Source organism: Camponotus vicinus, unplaced genomic scaffold (genome assembly GCF_025532165.1).
Source record: "Camponotus vicinus isolate PSW18456_S1 unplaced genomic scaffold, iyCamVici1.0 SCAF_14, whole genome shotgun sequence".
NCBI classification, from domain to species: domain Eukaryota; kingdom Metazoa; phylum Arthropoda; class Insecta; order Hymenoptera; family Formicidae; genus Camponotus; species Camponotus vicinus.
The window spans coordinates 8,092,015-8,108,128 of record NW_028141950.1 but is presented as its reverse complement, the minus strand read 5'-3'; the positions used below and the strand labels follow the sequence as shown (position 1 = coordinate 8,108,128).

Genomic DNA, 16,114 nt, shown 5'->3' with positions numbered 1-16,114 from the left:
CATGATAACTGTTATAAATTCAAAAATAATTATATTATTATATTTATATATTCACAACTAATTAGGATATTATTCGCGTTTCGTCTTTCACTCATAAATTTTACAATCAGTTTGTAATTAACTGTTATATATAATGTCGAAAATTAATTATATTTCCATGTTGAAAAAAATATTGTTTATACATATATATATAAATGCAATTATTAGATTTCGCTTAGATTACTCAAAAATACAAATTAGATATATCATTATATTACATTGTTTACAATTATGAAAACGGATGTGATATTTTTTAATAATCAAAATTTTATGGAAGGTAAGATTAAAAAATTTCTTTTATCTTCATTGATATATCTAATATTAAGATTAAACCTGAAAATAACAGAATCAATTTAGAAATATTCTAGAAATATTTTTTCTACATTAAGATTTATTGAATCGTTTGGAAAATAAGATAAACATTAATTTAATTATATCGGCTAAATAGTATCGACTGGACTCAGTAAGGCATCTTCTATGTTCTCTCTTAATGCTATAATATTTTTCAGACAAAATTTGAAATTTGGTCTAGCATCCGCTGCACTCCAGCAACGTAGCATCAACTGGTACAATGGTGACGGACAGTTAAGAGTCATCGGCAACCTGCCTCCAGCAAGTACATAAGTTATCACTCTTTCATCAGTCTTGGCAATATAAGGTTGTTCACCCAACGATGTAATTTCCCACATTAATACTCCAAATGACCAAACATCGCTTTGAGAAGTAAATATTCCAATCATCAAAGATTCGGGTGCCATCCAGCGAATAGGAAGCAAACCTTTTCCTTTCTATAACATGATTTAAATAAAAATTTAATTTTCTGATTCAATTTGTTCATTTTTAGAATATGTGCAAAATAAAAAACATTCATTTATCTCTTGCTATATATAAATGAAAACTATTTATATTCTATTAGGTGTATAACTAAGTTCCCGCCGCTCATAATTAAAGGCCATGGCACACAAAAAAACGTAAGCAATGAAACGTAGTCAGTAAAGAAATCAACCAATCGGAATTCTTACGTTTTCTTACGTTTTAATATGGCCTTACTGCTCAATCGTGATTGGTCGATTTGCTTACTGACTACGTTTCACTGCTTACGTTTTTTTGTGTGCCATGGCCTTAAATGTCTCCAGCTGCAAATGTAGTGAAGTTAGTCATTTGTCAATAAAATTGAGTGCGCAAAGATTCATTTTTTGTGAAAGAGATATTTTTTGAATCGATTTAAAATGAAACGTGATGAGTTGTTTTTTCGACATATACTTCTTCACTGCTTTGATTTAAATAAAATTGCAGCTGAAGCTCATCGATTGATTTCTGAAACAGTCACGGCTGACCGCTACCAACAACAATTGTACTGATTGAATGATGAATTGATGCGAAAAAGGCCAGTAATTGACGTAAAGTGATTCTTTTGCATGACAACGCGCGACTTCATGTTGCAAGAATCGTAAAAGACACACTATTGGAGCTCGAATGCCAAGTTCTCCCGCACCCGCCTATTCTCCAGACTTGGCCTCATCGGATTATCACCTTTTCCTATCAATGCAATACGTGCTCGCCGATACACATTTCTCTAATTACGAAGAAGTTCAAAAATGCATCATCGAACAATCAATGGATTGCTTAAAAAAACAAGTCGTTCTATCGTCGCGGAATCCAACTTTTGCAAAAAAGATGGGAAAAGTCATAGAAAACAAAGGATTACATTTTGATTAATATATTAGTTCATTTTCTTATTAAAATAAATGTATTTTTCAAGTAAAAAAACGGCGGGAACTTAGTTATACACCTAATATATTACTTAAAGAAACAATGCAGGATACTATTATGATAAAAAAATGGAAAGTATTTTCGAAAGAATTCATTTTTTAGTCATTAAATTTTTTTCATAATTATATTTACCACGCGATAATAATAAGTTTTGTAAATATCTCTAGATAATCCAAAATCTCCAATTTTGATGACACGATTCTCGCGATTTCTCGAAGATACTAAACAATTGCGACACGCTAGATCTCTATGTACGAAACGCTTCTCTTCCAAGTAGCAACAACCTCGCGCAACATCTTCGCACATGGCGAGCAAATCCTGCAAACGCAAAGCAAGCGAATCTGACGCTTGCAAATTTCGACAATCTCTCAAATATTTTAACAGATCACCAGTTTCCATCAATTCCATCACTAGTAAAGGAGAATCCCCATCTAAACAAACGGCCAACAATCTTAATATATGTTTGTGTCGAAAATGACTCATAAGCTTGGCTTCCTTTAACAAATTCTTTTTCTCATGGGGAGAAGCATCTTTCCGAAGCGTTTTTATTGCAACGGATATCTCTGTGCCCGATCTTTCTAAGTTCTTCACATATCCTTGAAACACCTGCGAAATATTTCACACAAATTTACATGCGTACTTCATTAGAAAATGTATATAGTTTAATGTCAAGTAATATTATATTTTACTTTATATTAAATAATTCAACAAAAATGTATAATAAGGTGTTTGTTGTCTCATCTAAATTTTATATTACTTATAATCTATTATAAAAATTTATGTAATTTATATCTTTAGAAAATACATATCTGTTTTGTTGATCCAGAAATAAATTTGAAACATTATTTGAAAAAATTAATTTTTACCATTCCGAATGCACCGCTACCAAGACGTTTTGTAAATTTAATTTGTTTACGTGCGATTATAGTTATCGCACATTCATCCGGATTACAATGTAACTTAGGATTGTAAATCCTATTGAATTGTATGTTTCGGTAAGGTACTTCATGTAGAATCGCCAATTCTACATCGATCATTGTTGAAGACAAAAGTTGTTCATTATTACCTCTGCGATGCACTGTTATAAAATTTTGAGTTAATTATGTAATAATATGTATTATAAAATCTATTGCTTTTTAGTAAATTTATTCGTTTAGTTTTATGTAAGTAAATTACTATTTTCAGTAAGTCTCTAGATATTATATCAGATATATATGTATAATCTACAATTCAAGTCGATACTTAAATCAAATATACTTACAATAATAAAAGTAGCAGACGCAGCTTATAGTAACTATAACGATAAAACTTAACATCAATGGTAGATAATATTTTGTATCTGTAATTTCAGGAATATTCTAAATAACACCTATATTACGCAAAAATATAATTTTAATATCTTCGTGTGTGTGTTTAAAAATTTATTTTTATTTATTATAACTTTAATACAAAATTTAATTTTTTTAAATTTTAAGCCTATTCATATCTAAAAAAATTAGCACATAATATCTATGCAGCACAGAATGTTACAACTACTTTGCAACAATGTTGCAATATTACAAATATATTTTCACTTCATGTACGAATACGATATTAATCTTCAAAGATAATATATCTTTTATTATATTAGGAATAGATACTACTATATCTATCATTATATTTTTCTATGCATTTTTATGTATTTTATGTATTTTTATGTATTTTTCACATGTAAATAAATATAATTATAACGGATTTTTTAAATTTTTAAATAAATAAAAAATATAATTAGTAATGCATAATTAATTCTATAACTAATATATATACAGGGTGAGCCATTTTAATTAACGCACGCAATTATTTCGGAAACAAAGCATTTTAGAGAAAAATGTTTCAGACAAAAGTTGTTTGGTTTCGAGGGGGCCATAAGATGGTATCATTGGTTTGACCTTGAAGAGTTATTTGAAGGTCACATGAAGGTCACCTTCAATTTCTTAAATGGAACCTACTATTTGTCATTGCATATTCTTGTAGCTTATCTCGATAGCTTTCCAAAACACTATAATTAAGTACGTTTTCGTTAAGTACTTTTTGAGTTATGAGGCTTGAAATAATTTCTTAATTTTACATAAACCGTAAAATATCTTGTAAAATATTCATTTTTCGATTATTTTACCTTAATACTTTTACGTACAAAATAATGAGAGGAATCAACTGGTGTAAAAAAAACACATAGTTGTTTTGAAGAAAAAATATGTAATTTGCAATTAACAATTCCATATTTTTTCTTAAAAACAACTATGTGTTTTCTTTACACCAATTGATTCCTCTCATTATTTTGTATATAAAAGTATTAAGGTAAGATAATCGAAAAATGAATATTTTACAAGATATTTTACGGTTTATGTAAAATTAAGAAATTATTTCAAGCCTCATAACTCAAAAAGTACTTAACAAAAAAGTACTTAATTATAGTGTTTTGGAAAGCTATCGAGATAAGCTACAAGAATATGCAATGACAAATAGTAGGTTCCATTTAAGAAATTGAAGGTGACCTTCATGTGACCTTCAAATAACTCTTCAAGGTCAAACCAATGATACCATCTTATGGCCCCCTCGAAACCATAAAACGTTTGTCTGAAACATTTTTCTCTAAAATGCTTTGTTTCCGAAATAATTGCGTGCGTTAATTGAAATGGCTCACCCTGTATATATATATATATATATATATATATATATATATATATGTATGTATGTATGTATGTATATATAGTGTGTGTGTGTGTGTGTGTGTGTGTGTGTGTGTGTGTGTGTGTGTGTGTGTGTGTGTGTGTGTGTGTGTGTGTGTGTGTGTGTGTGTGTGTGTGTGTGTGTGTGTGTGTGTGTGTGTGTGTGTGTGTGTGTGTGTGTGTGTGTGTGTGTGTGTGTGTGTGTGTGTGTGTGTGTGTGTGTGTGTGTGTGTGTGTGTGTGTGTGTGTGTGTGTGTGTGTGTGTGTGTGTGTGTGTGTGTGTGTGTGTGTGTGTGTGTGTGTGTGTGTGTGTGTGTGTGTGTGTGTGTGTGTGTGTGTGTGTGTGTGTGTGTGTGTGTGTGTGTGTGTGTGTGTGTGTGTGTGTGTGTGTGTGTGTGTGTGTGTGTGTGTGTGTGTGTGTGTGTGTGTGTGTGTGTGTGTGTGTGTGTGTGTGTGTGTGTGTGTGTGTGTGTGTAAAATATTACCCATTATAAGAGTAAGTAGAACATTTAAAATAAAAAGTGATTCGTAAATAAGAGTTTAAAGTAATTTTGTATAAAAATATAACATTTTATGTTATATGATTATGTTTAAATATAATTTTGCAATATATTATCTTAGATATGATTATCTTAGACATTGGAAGCTCCTATTTATATCAAAATTTTAATTTAATTAAATGTTTCCAAGATATTCATCTATCGAGAACAAAAATATTTTATACGTAATATTATTAAATGGTTGCAATAACATTGCATACTTTCCAATATATTACACTGTAATATTGCTAAAACATTTCATTGCGAAAGGCGGACATCTTAACTTCATCACAATCTTATAACAATAACTCAGTAGAGTTTCACAATCGATTTGCAATATAGCAATGTTTCAATGAAATTATTCTGCAATATATCCATGCAATCTTATTGTACTGTATGAGTATCTTCATTTGCTTACCAGGTGTTGAAAAAATAAATCTTTCATCAGCCGGCCATGTCAAATTTTCCTCATATTCGGGATATCTCAATATTAAGCGAAACATGTATAAAGTTCCCGAATTTAAATTTCCGATATGGTATATTATTTCTTTGTTATAATTCATTTTATTATAATCCATTGTTAGCCACTTTTCTGCTGCAATATCTTTGTACTCTAGTGTAGGAGGGATCGTCAGATTAATGTTTGGGTTCCATGAAATGTCCATGCTATTTATGTTAACCCCGTTCAAAGTAATATTGTTTGGTTCTGAGTATTTGTAAACGATCTTGTTTAAACTCTCGTTGTAGAAAGGGGGCAAATTAATTGGAAACACACGCACGTATATCGAGTAATCTTGTACTGGTAGCGACAAGTTAATCTTTGTGAAAAGTCTGCCGTCTGCCATACGTTTCGGCTTATTGATATATTGTTTGTTCATTTGTCGGTTGCGTTTCACTAATGTACGTGAGTTCCAATGCACTTCGTAGGCTACGCAGTTCACCTTCTTGAGTGACATCCAATGAACTTCTGCTATAGTAGGCGTCAAAGCTAGAACACTTATGTTTCTGGTGCATTAAGCTTGCCCGAATTAGTTTTTATTGGTATCACATTCGAATCGAATGGATTTATTGATAATTGATCAAAGTAAAAATTGCTTAAAGTAAACTTCAACTTGTACTCTGTAAATGGTGTTAAGTTCTGAATCTCGTAATATCGCTCGTATACGTCTGTACATTGAATTTCTCAGACTTGTTGAGGTTGTTGTCCGAACAATGGCTTACAGAAATATTATATACAGTAATTGGTAAATTATATTTTTTGCATCCACTCTTTACAACCGGCTCCGGAAGATTCACAACAATGCTGTTTGCCGTTGTACTCACATTCTCAAAATTATAAACTTTTTCGTCAGGTGTCAGACATCTCACTGGAGGATATGGTTGTAAAGATTTATCAAAAGCGTAAATATTAAAATGCAATTTATGTTCTAATATTATCTTTTCAACATATTCGGCTGCATTTACGCTCTTGAGACTTGCATATTTCTTTTTCAAAACGTAGACATTATATCGAATCGAATAATAAGTTGCTAAAATGTAAATGTTTGTTTTGTCAATCGTCATAGATTGGAATTGGACGTTATCACTTATGTTTTCCTTGTGTAAAATCGTATTGCACATAGAAACGTTAATGTCTGTCACAAATATGTTATCATAATATAACCAGTAAATTAACGGCTCCTCATTATTCATGTCATCAATTATTATATCATTAAAATAATTCCTATAATGAAATAGGCAAGAGGATGAATTTATCTGAACAATTTGCTCATTTTTTCCATCGAGATCATATTGCATCATATCATATGTATCATTCATCGGATTGTATAATGAGGAATATAAAATTCTAAAAAATATGTAATTATTTTACTCATTATAAAACATTATTTTAACAAAAACAGAAACTTGTATGTAGTAAAAATTCGAAATTCTTATAATTATATAATAACTTATTCTTTTTTTTATTTATGATCTTAATTATAAAATCACGTAAAATTATAGATAGAAAATTACAAATTTGCATAAATCTTTAATGGAAAATTATTTTTTCAGGTAAACGGTAGTAAACGTACCCCATAGACGGTGATACATTTAAATTGTAAATAATATTTTCTGATTTGACAATCTCATCAAATTTAATTATGCCATTTTCCCACATTGTTAAGTCGAACTTTACAATATGTAAGTAGCCTGACAAGTAATAGGTGAAATATAAATTTCTTGCTACCCAATCAATGCAGATATTATGTAGATCAAAATGAAAGCTAGCTATTATTGTGGTTTTATTTTCATTAATCTTCAACGTTTTTAGGTCTCTTCTTTCAATCCAATAAATTCTATTGTCTTGTATCGAATAAGCGACATTTCTATCTGAGCTGAAAAAAGGAACCAACTATAATTGTATAGTAAAAAAATTATAGTTGAGATCTAATTTTATAGTTATAACTACTATAATGTTAATAATAATAAACTTGTACATAATAATAATAACTTTAATTTTATAGTTAGTGTTAAAAATAATTTATGATAATTATAACTATTTTTTTTATCAGTATACGTACTATGACGTTAGGAAATTATAAGTAATGCTTAAATCCACGTCCAATATTTTTATACCTAGAATCGTTGTGATTAATAATTTAGGTATTGGATTTTCATGTGTAGTCGACACATTGATTAAATCCGTGTAAGGACCAGCAACAATTTTAGTATGCGCACGTACTCGAAAATAATATGTCGTGTTAGATATTAGATTGTGCACCGTGTGCTCCAATTTTGTAGTTGTGATATTTTTATCGTCGCAGGTTTGAATCTCTTTTAAGTCCTCGATGAAAAAACATTGCACTGTGTACCCTTGTATTATTTCATCGGTAAATTCAGGTTGGTTCCATCTGTGAAAAAATAAAATTTTAGCCATTTTATATTTAACAAAATTACAACAGAATTAATATTTTGATATATTTATGTCGTTGAATTTAAGAAAAAGAGAGAAAAATGAAAGAATACAAACTGAGAATTTAGATTCCTTACCTCAATGTCACAAAAATGTCGTTTACTTTTTTTGTAAATTGACTGTCGAGTTGTACAAATGCTCTGAGAGATGTTGGCTTGCTCAAACTGCTTTCTAGAGATTTCAAGATAGTACGTATTAACACAATTATATATAAGATTAAGTGGATTATCTCAGTAAATCAGAAAAAAACAATTTAATATGAAAATAAAGGAAAGAGAAAAAATAAATGTAAACTACAAAATAAATGGAAATTAGCACAGTATTGACCTTTAAAAAAATAATATAAGAATTTTTTGCTTCATTTAAGATTTAGAAAAGTAATCGTTAATTCATGGCAAAAACGAATAAATAACTTTTAATAAAGTGACAAGTACTTTTCGAAAAATTCCTATAGCTTAAGAAATCAGAAATATAATATTTGCGACTGCTTTAAAACAGAGTAGCAAATTAATAAAATTTACTTTACCGTAAATTATGACAATTTTTATGTATAATATTATGTTTATATTATGTTTTTCTATTTCTTTTTTGGACGGAATAGAATTTATGCTATTCTCACTACTGGAAAATATTTTTAGATTTGATTTACACTCTCTCTTCAATTTAAATTATATTTACACTTTTTCGTCATAGATTTTGTTATTAATGTTTTATGCATTTTTTTGCAACTTACCGATAGATTCTTCTGGAATCATAAAAATATTTGCAAGTGTAACTTCATCGACTTCTCGCTCATTTCTCACAGTCATACTATCAGAATGACTCCGATCAGATTTGAAATTTAGTATATGATGATCACTTTTCTCGGACATTGAAATATCCTTCATAAAGTATAACATACGAAAAGAATTAAGTGAGTATCGTTGAAGCGGTTGTTTCTGGTGCTTTTAATGATAAATTATATAAATTATAAAATTAAACGAAAAATTGCCATTCGTTTTTTGTTTGTTTAATAATACTGGTTTGATATAAACCATTCCTACATGATATAAATTGAATGTGATGTAGTTTTATTCATATCGTAAAATCTATTTTTTATTTATTTTTTTTAAGACATCTTGTATATCAAACATAACTCAAGTCAAAAAGAAAATCAATGAACAGGTTAACGAGAGTCAATGAAGATTCATAACAGCTTTTAGCAAGTAGTACAAGTGAAAGTGTAGCACTTTGCAATTATTAAAACAATTTTGTGTAACGATTTGATTCTTCCTCACGATAGGTTAGATAACTCTTCTCAATTTTACAGCAACTCAAATTTCTTTACAAAAATTTGCCGATATTACTAAAGTTTTATTAATGTTTGTACTTCGAGAATAAAAAGGTTAAAGATATTGTTTCTTTACAGTTATTAATTATTAGTCATAGAATTATATAAATTCTTTTATTTATTACCTTGTCAAGCTTTTTCTCGAATTGTTTCGAATGTCGTTATATTTTTAACACAAACAAATCCAGGAAATAATAAATATAAACCGATAGTATAAACCGATAATGCCTCGATAAATATATGTGGATATAATTGTATATAAATTGATATATGTACAATGAAAATTAATATAAATTCTAGCGATAGTTATGGAATATATTGTCGATCGAAATATTAGCGTTAATAGATAGGGGGAGTTCCCTTAGTAGCGGACACTTAAGGTTTTTCGTAGATAAATTTAAAAAATGTATTTTATTTCTTTTATATTTTGCATTAATTATTAGTTAACAATATTAGAAATGAGAATAAATGAACTGCATAATCAACTTTTCTATAATATAACATTTAAATCAGTGTCAAACTTTGGTATAAAATTTTGTACAATCTTGAAGTGGCGCCTAGTACCGGACATGGTTAAAATAGATCCCCTAAACACCGTATAACTTCAAAATAATTTATAATAATCACAAATATAATTATCAGAACACTCAGGAATATCAGCATATGCCTCGTGAGCCCATTCCTAGCAGTTGGAGCATTGAATTCAATTTTTTTCATTGCTCTCTAGGCAAACTACACAGGGGTAGTATCATCGTTTGTATGTTTAGATGTTAGTGTTCTAGTTTTCTTTATCTTCTTTGATCGATTCGTCTTTTTAAACTTATTTCTTCACAGACATGCAATACTGACATTTTTAGTGTCTGGCAAGGTTAGAACAAAATATTCTGTCCGGGCCAGGGGACAAAAAATGTATCAAAAAATAACGAATTCGTAAAAACTAGTTTACTTTATGCAAAAAGCACATAGATATTTGAAAACTATTTATCAAAATACTTCATAATATAAGAACACGTATTGTAGATAACAAATCTTCTAAGTATGACCTGTTTCTAAATTATACAATGCAACGTTTTATCTTCAAATGCATCGATTAACAGTCCTCTTAGCTTGCGTATGCAAATCTGGAGTGTGTCGCATCCTGCACGTGGATCACTATACTCTTTCCGCCCTATCATCGAAATAATTACCCAATCGCGTTTTTATTCGCATAGATATGACATATATCCGGTACTAGGTGACGTCCGGCGCTAGGGGAACTCCCCCTACAATTTCAAGAATGTTTGATGAATGATTTTTTTATTAAACAGATTTTCTATCTCGATATTTAGCAGCTCTGTTCCGTTATATAATTATCCTTAACACAAAGAAATGATGCTAACTTTCTAAATTAATTTTATAAAATAAAATCTACATTAGTATAAAGCTTACTATATATCAATAAATATTATTATATATATCTAGGAAAATAAAGAAATTTTAAAAATTGAAGAAAAATAACAAAAATCTGTTGAAGTGCCATCGTATGTATACAGGGTGACCCATTTTAACTTAGGCAGCCAAATAACTCGAAAAATAAGCAAGATAGAGAAAAATGTTTTAGACAAAAGTTGTATGGTTTCGAGGGGGCCATAAGATGGTATCATTGGTTTGACCTTGAAGAGTCATTTGAAGGTCACGTGAAGGTCACTTCAATTTTTTTAAATGGAATACCCTATATATTTTTGTACATTCTTGTAGCTTATTTCGAGAGCTTTCCAAAACACTATAATTAAGTACCTTTCCGTTAAGTACTTTTTGAGTTATGATGCTTGAAATAATTTCTTAATTTTACATAAACCGTAAAATATCTTGTAAAATATTCATTTTTCGATTATCTTACCTTAATACTTTTATGTACAAAATAATGAGAGGAATCAATTGGTGTAAAGAAAACACATAGTTGTTTTTAAGAAAAAATATGGAATTGTTAATTGCAAATTACATATTTTTTCTTCGAAACAACTATGTGTTTTCTTTACACCAATTGATTCCTCTCATTATTTTGTACATAAAACTATTAAGGTAAGGTAATCGAAAAATGAATATTTTACAAGATATTTTACGGTTTATGTAAAATTAAGAAATTATTTCAAGCCTCATAACTCAAAAAGTACTTAACGAAAATGTACTTAATTATAGTGTTTTGGAAAGCTCTCAAGATAAGCTATAAGAATATGCAATGACAAATAGTAGGTTCCATTTAAGAAATTGAAGGTGACCTTCATGTGACCTTCAAATAACTCTTCAAGGTCAAACCAATGATACCATCTTATGGCCCCCTCGAAACCATACAACTTTTGTCTAAAACATTTTTCTCTATCTTGCTTATTTTTCGAGTTATTTGGCTGCCTAAGTTAAAATGGGTCACCCTGTATATTAATGTAGCAGATAGTAGACAGAAAACTTCGTTAATTTTAAAAATTGTTATTTTTAGAAATAATAATTATATATATATATATATATGGAGAGAGAGACAAAATAATACAGTCAAATATTAAAATACCGTTTTAATTAAATTTAATATACTATATATTATCCATTTGTAATCAAAATTTCGAAACTTTATCCATCTTTTTTTTACAACATCGTACATACTTTTTTCTTTCATATTGAATTGTTTTATTTTATCTTATCTTATTATAGGTAGAATATATAATTTATTATCATTCATTTTTAGTTACACTACTAACTGCAATAACATTCAATTGTTTCTTAATCAAGCGAAAAATATCTCTTACCTGCGTGAAATTTAACTTCGGACATATGGAAACACTTTCTTTCTGGAGGTTATTTGAAGTGGTATAATCCTTCGATATGATAGTTGCCTTTGTCAATACTAAACCTTTCAGTAAAACACATAAAATTGTTCCAAACATAATTTGCATTTTTCGTAAACGTTTGCACTCAATCGGTTTCCGTTGAATCCTCAATTAGTTGTTTTTCTCACTCTACTAATTCTGATGCGTTAATCGAATTGATATTAATTCATATATATACATATATTTTCGATAAATTCCTTAAAACTCAGTTTTAACGAATCGTAAGTTATTATCTTCTAATATTATATTGTTAGATTTCTCTTTATGGTCACGATCACAGTATATATCTTAAGATTAAATTAGGGAATTCTTAGTAAGTAAATAATTTCTATTTTTTTTTAGGAGAACAAATGACAATGTAAAATGATACATATTCATTGGATTGTATAACGAACACAGGAATATAATTATTATCAGCTTTCTTTTTGCACTAATATTATAGTAGAAAAACGTCGATAAAAAAATAACCACAATCAAATTACAAACGATCAAAGAAGTTATAGAATTATAGATTTTGTAACATTTTCAGGCATATTCAAGCACACGCAGCGTGTAATCGAATTCACTTAAATATTTGCTATATCTTTTATTAATATGTAATTATGACAATTCGTTTGTAAGATTGCGTTACTACATACAATTGTGTTACTACGTATGCTTTTCAAAATCCACTATTTGTACACAATTTTTTGTGATATTCATATGATGCAATTTGAATCAAACGATAAGTAACGCGGTAGTGCGTTTTGGCTAGCGATCACAATAGTAACTGACTTCGAAGGATCAATCTGATCATGTGTTGCCATGACGTTTTATTAGTTGCTTCCGTTGTAATTTATATTTCTCCGCGGAGATACTCGCGTTATTTTAAAAAGAATTAAAATCTTTAAAAATTGTTTGACAAAAAAGTTATATATGTATAAAACAAAAATAGTTCTATGTATAAATAAAAATAATTATATGTATATATAATTGTTTAATGGATTTTATTATAAACTTTTTATATTAATTTATTTCTGAGTATCTTCTCTTTGGCATAAGAGACACGTTTGCTATATAAAAAGATATTCTGATTATAAGAAAAGTAATAATGAATTTAAAAAAAAATGATTTATACGTTTTCTGTGACATTCATATAATGCAGTTTGAATCAATACGTAGCGTTTTTAGTATAAAGTTAGTATTTCTAGTATAAATAAATACAAATTTCCAATAGCACATAAATAACTAAAATAAATAAAATAATAGTACGAGTTATTATTATTGTTATTTGTATTGAATAACCTTTTAATATAATAACGCATATAATATAACTTTACTTAATATTAACATAATATACTTAATATGATATATAATATAATATGATATAAAAAACTTATAATATTAATAACTTTATTATTTTAATTATACTATTGTAATTTTATATACGACAATTTTTATATGCGCCAGTGTGCATTAGTGCATCCAATCAAATTCTCTCTTTCTTCCGCTATAAATCAATTACTTTTTCCAAAAAAGTGATAAACACTTTAATTACGTGAAATATAATTGAAAATAATTTTGTGATGCTCCGGTCTCCTTTTGTGACTTATTCAGTCCATCCATATATTAAATGATATAGGGGAGACCGGGGATAAAAATAACATTTTTTGTATTATAGGTTACTAATTAATTATCGTTAGAGATATAAAAAAAAAGATTATATGTTAAAAAACTCCATTTATTGCTCTATTATTATACCTATGTTTCAATCTCAAATGATAGATATTTAATGAGCTACTATAGCTTTTCCCAAGTACGTTGATTGTTACTTTTATCCTGGGGGCCTGGAACGAAAGTAACATAGTCTGAGGATAAAAGTACCAGTTCTTATTTTTGGGAAAATAAAATAAATATGACTTTTTTCAATTTAAGGCAACTTTTATTATAATCTTTTATTAAGCAAGATAACTTTTTTATAAATTTGTATTATATTATATTAAAATAAAAAATAAAATAAATATTTATTTCTATTATCTTTGAAAAACTTAAAAGAAATAATCTTCGTTAAGCAAAATAATTATAAGTAATATCATAAAATAATTATACTTAATATCACACCAGTTTTGTACTTTTTTAAGTCTAAATAATAGTTTAATTCTAAATAATAATGTAAAAATTGTATGATAACTACTTATACAAAAGAGATTGGTATCTATTCCGAATCACAATTATGGCATACGTAATAAGAATCGCCTTTGGTACAGTTATTATGGGACCAGCCCTTATACTTTAAGCATTGAAACGTGTTACTTTCGTCCACAAAGTGTCGTGTTACTTTTGTCCCCAAACACATTTTTTGAATAAAGTTCCGAATAGGTAAACCCTCCGATTTTTTTGAAACTACACTATTTTTTGTATTTTTGCACGCTGATTACGAATATGATAATGAAAATTTGCGAAGATCATTTTCAAGGTCAAAACTAAAAAAAACTTAAAAAATATCACTTTTTTGACATTATTTCGATAAATATTGATGTAACAAAGAAATGTTTCAAATAAAAGTTGTAGTTCTTGTAAAAATACATTATTTATGTTCTATACATTGTTTTCGTAAAACTGATAGTTCTCGAAAAAAATTAGATAAGAAGAACCCTCTCAAACATCAATATATTCTTCGTTCTCAGCCAAACCCGAAGTCAACGACGAGGACGTGACGAAGAACTGATTCCATTTTTTTGTTGAACACGTTGCAATTGCACACAGTGCTATTACGCACATAAAGTTGCACACTGTTCTTTTGCGCACAGTTCATTTGCATACAGTTTTTTTTACACACCGTTCTTTTGCGCACAGTTCTTTTTTTTAGAACAGAAGCGTATGAGTGCACGCACACACACACACACACACGCGCGCGGGGGGGGGGGGGGGGTGCAAGGGGGGAGGGGGGCCTTCGGCCCCCCTTCGGCCCCCCCTCCCGCACCCATCCCGCCGGGTGTCATGCGTAGAAGCACTGTGCGCAAAAGAACAGTGCGCGAAAGAACGGTGTGCAACAGAACGGTGGGCAATATTATGTGTCCAATAGCACAGTGAGCAATTGCAACGTGTCCAATTGTATTATGCGCAACTGAGCCTCTCCCGATAAGAGATAGACCTTACTTTGCACTAAAAGTCGCAAACCCATGTAAAGCAGTGTAATAATAAATTTTGCATCCAAAGCACCAAACGATGGGTGGTAAGCGTTGCTTTGCACGAAAAGTCGCAAAATATGTGCGCGCCGAGTTTATATTTATTAAATCTTCGCCTTACTAAAAATATGATGAGTCTACAATATACTAAAAATATTAGATACAGAAAAGATTAGCAACACCCCTAAAAACTTTTGAAACTTTGAGGGGAGGATGGACAGGAACCATATCGGTTTTTAGTCTTTAACATCGATTTTCTCGAAAACTTTCAGTTTTACGCAAATAATGTATAAGACATAAATGATGTATTTTTACAAAGACTACAACTTTTATTTGAAACATTTATTTGTTGCATCAATATTTATCGAAATAATATCAAAAAAGTGATATTTTTTAAGTTTCTTTTAGTTTTGAGCTTGAAAATGACCTTGTCGCAAATTTTCATTATCATATTCGTAATTAGCACGCAAAAATACAAAAAATAGTGTAGTTTCAAAAAATCGGAGGGTTCACCTATTCGGAACTCCACCCCATTTTTTTAGAGTAAAAGCATTATAATCTAAATATGTGATGCAAGACTTAGCCAAATCAACTATAAAAACTTATGAATACATTTTAGAAGAATACACCGGAAAATAATTACGTCAATATATACACATTAATTAGGCATAGATACAAAAAAACTAAAACAAGAAATACTTAGGTGAATAATGCAAATACACTAATTTCACTCCTGCATGTGCAACC

The 16,114-nt window shown here is 29.2% G+C and overlaps 1 pseudogene across 1 annotated transcript; it reads right to left on the bottom strand.

Annotated features, from left to right (window-relative positions):
- Positions 1–141: 141 nt before the first annotated feature.
- Positions 142–13,096, bottom strand: LOC145965723 (uncharacterized; annotated as a pseudogene). Its single transcript, XR_014436782.1, has 11 exons — positions 12,120–13,096; positions 8,746–8,893; positions 8,090–8,183; positions 7,621–7,950; positions 7,132–7,434; positions 6,083–6,905; positions 3,453–3,460; positions 3,074–3,170; positions 2,679–2,890; positions 1,945–2,418; positions 142–827 (listed from the first exon to the last, which is right to left on the bottom strand). The product of XR_014436782.1 is annotated as an uncharacterized LOC145965723 (transcript).
- Between the last annotated feature and the right edge of the window lie 3,018 nt (positions 13,097–16,114).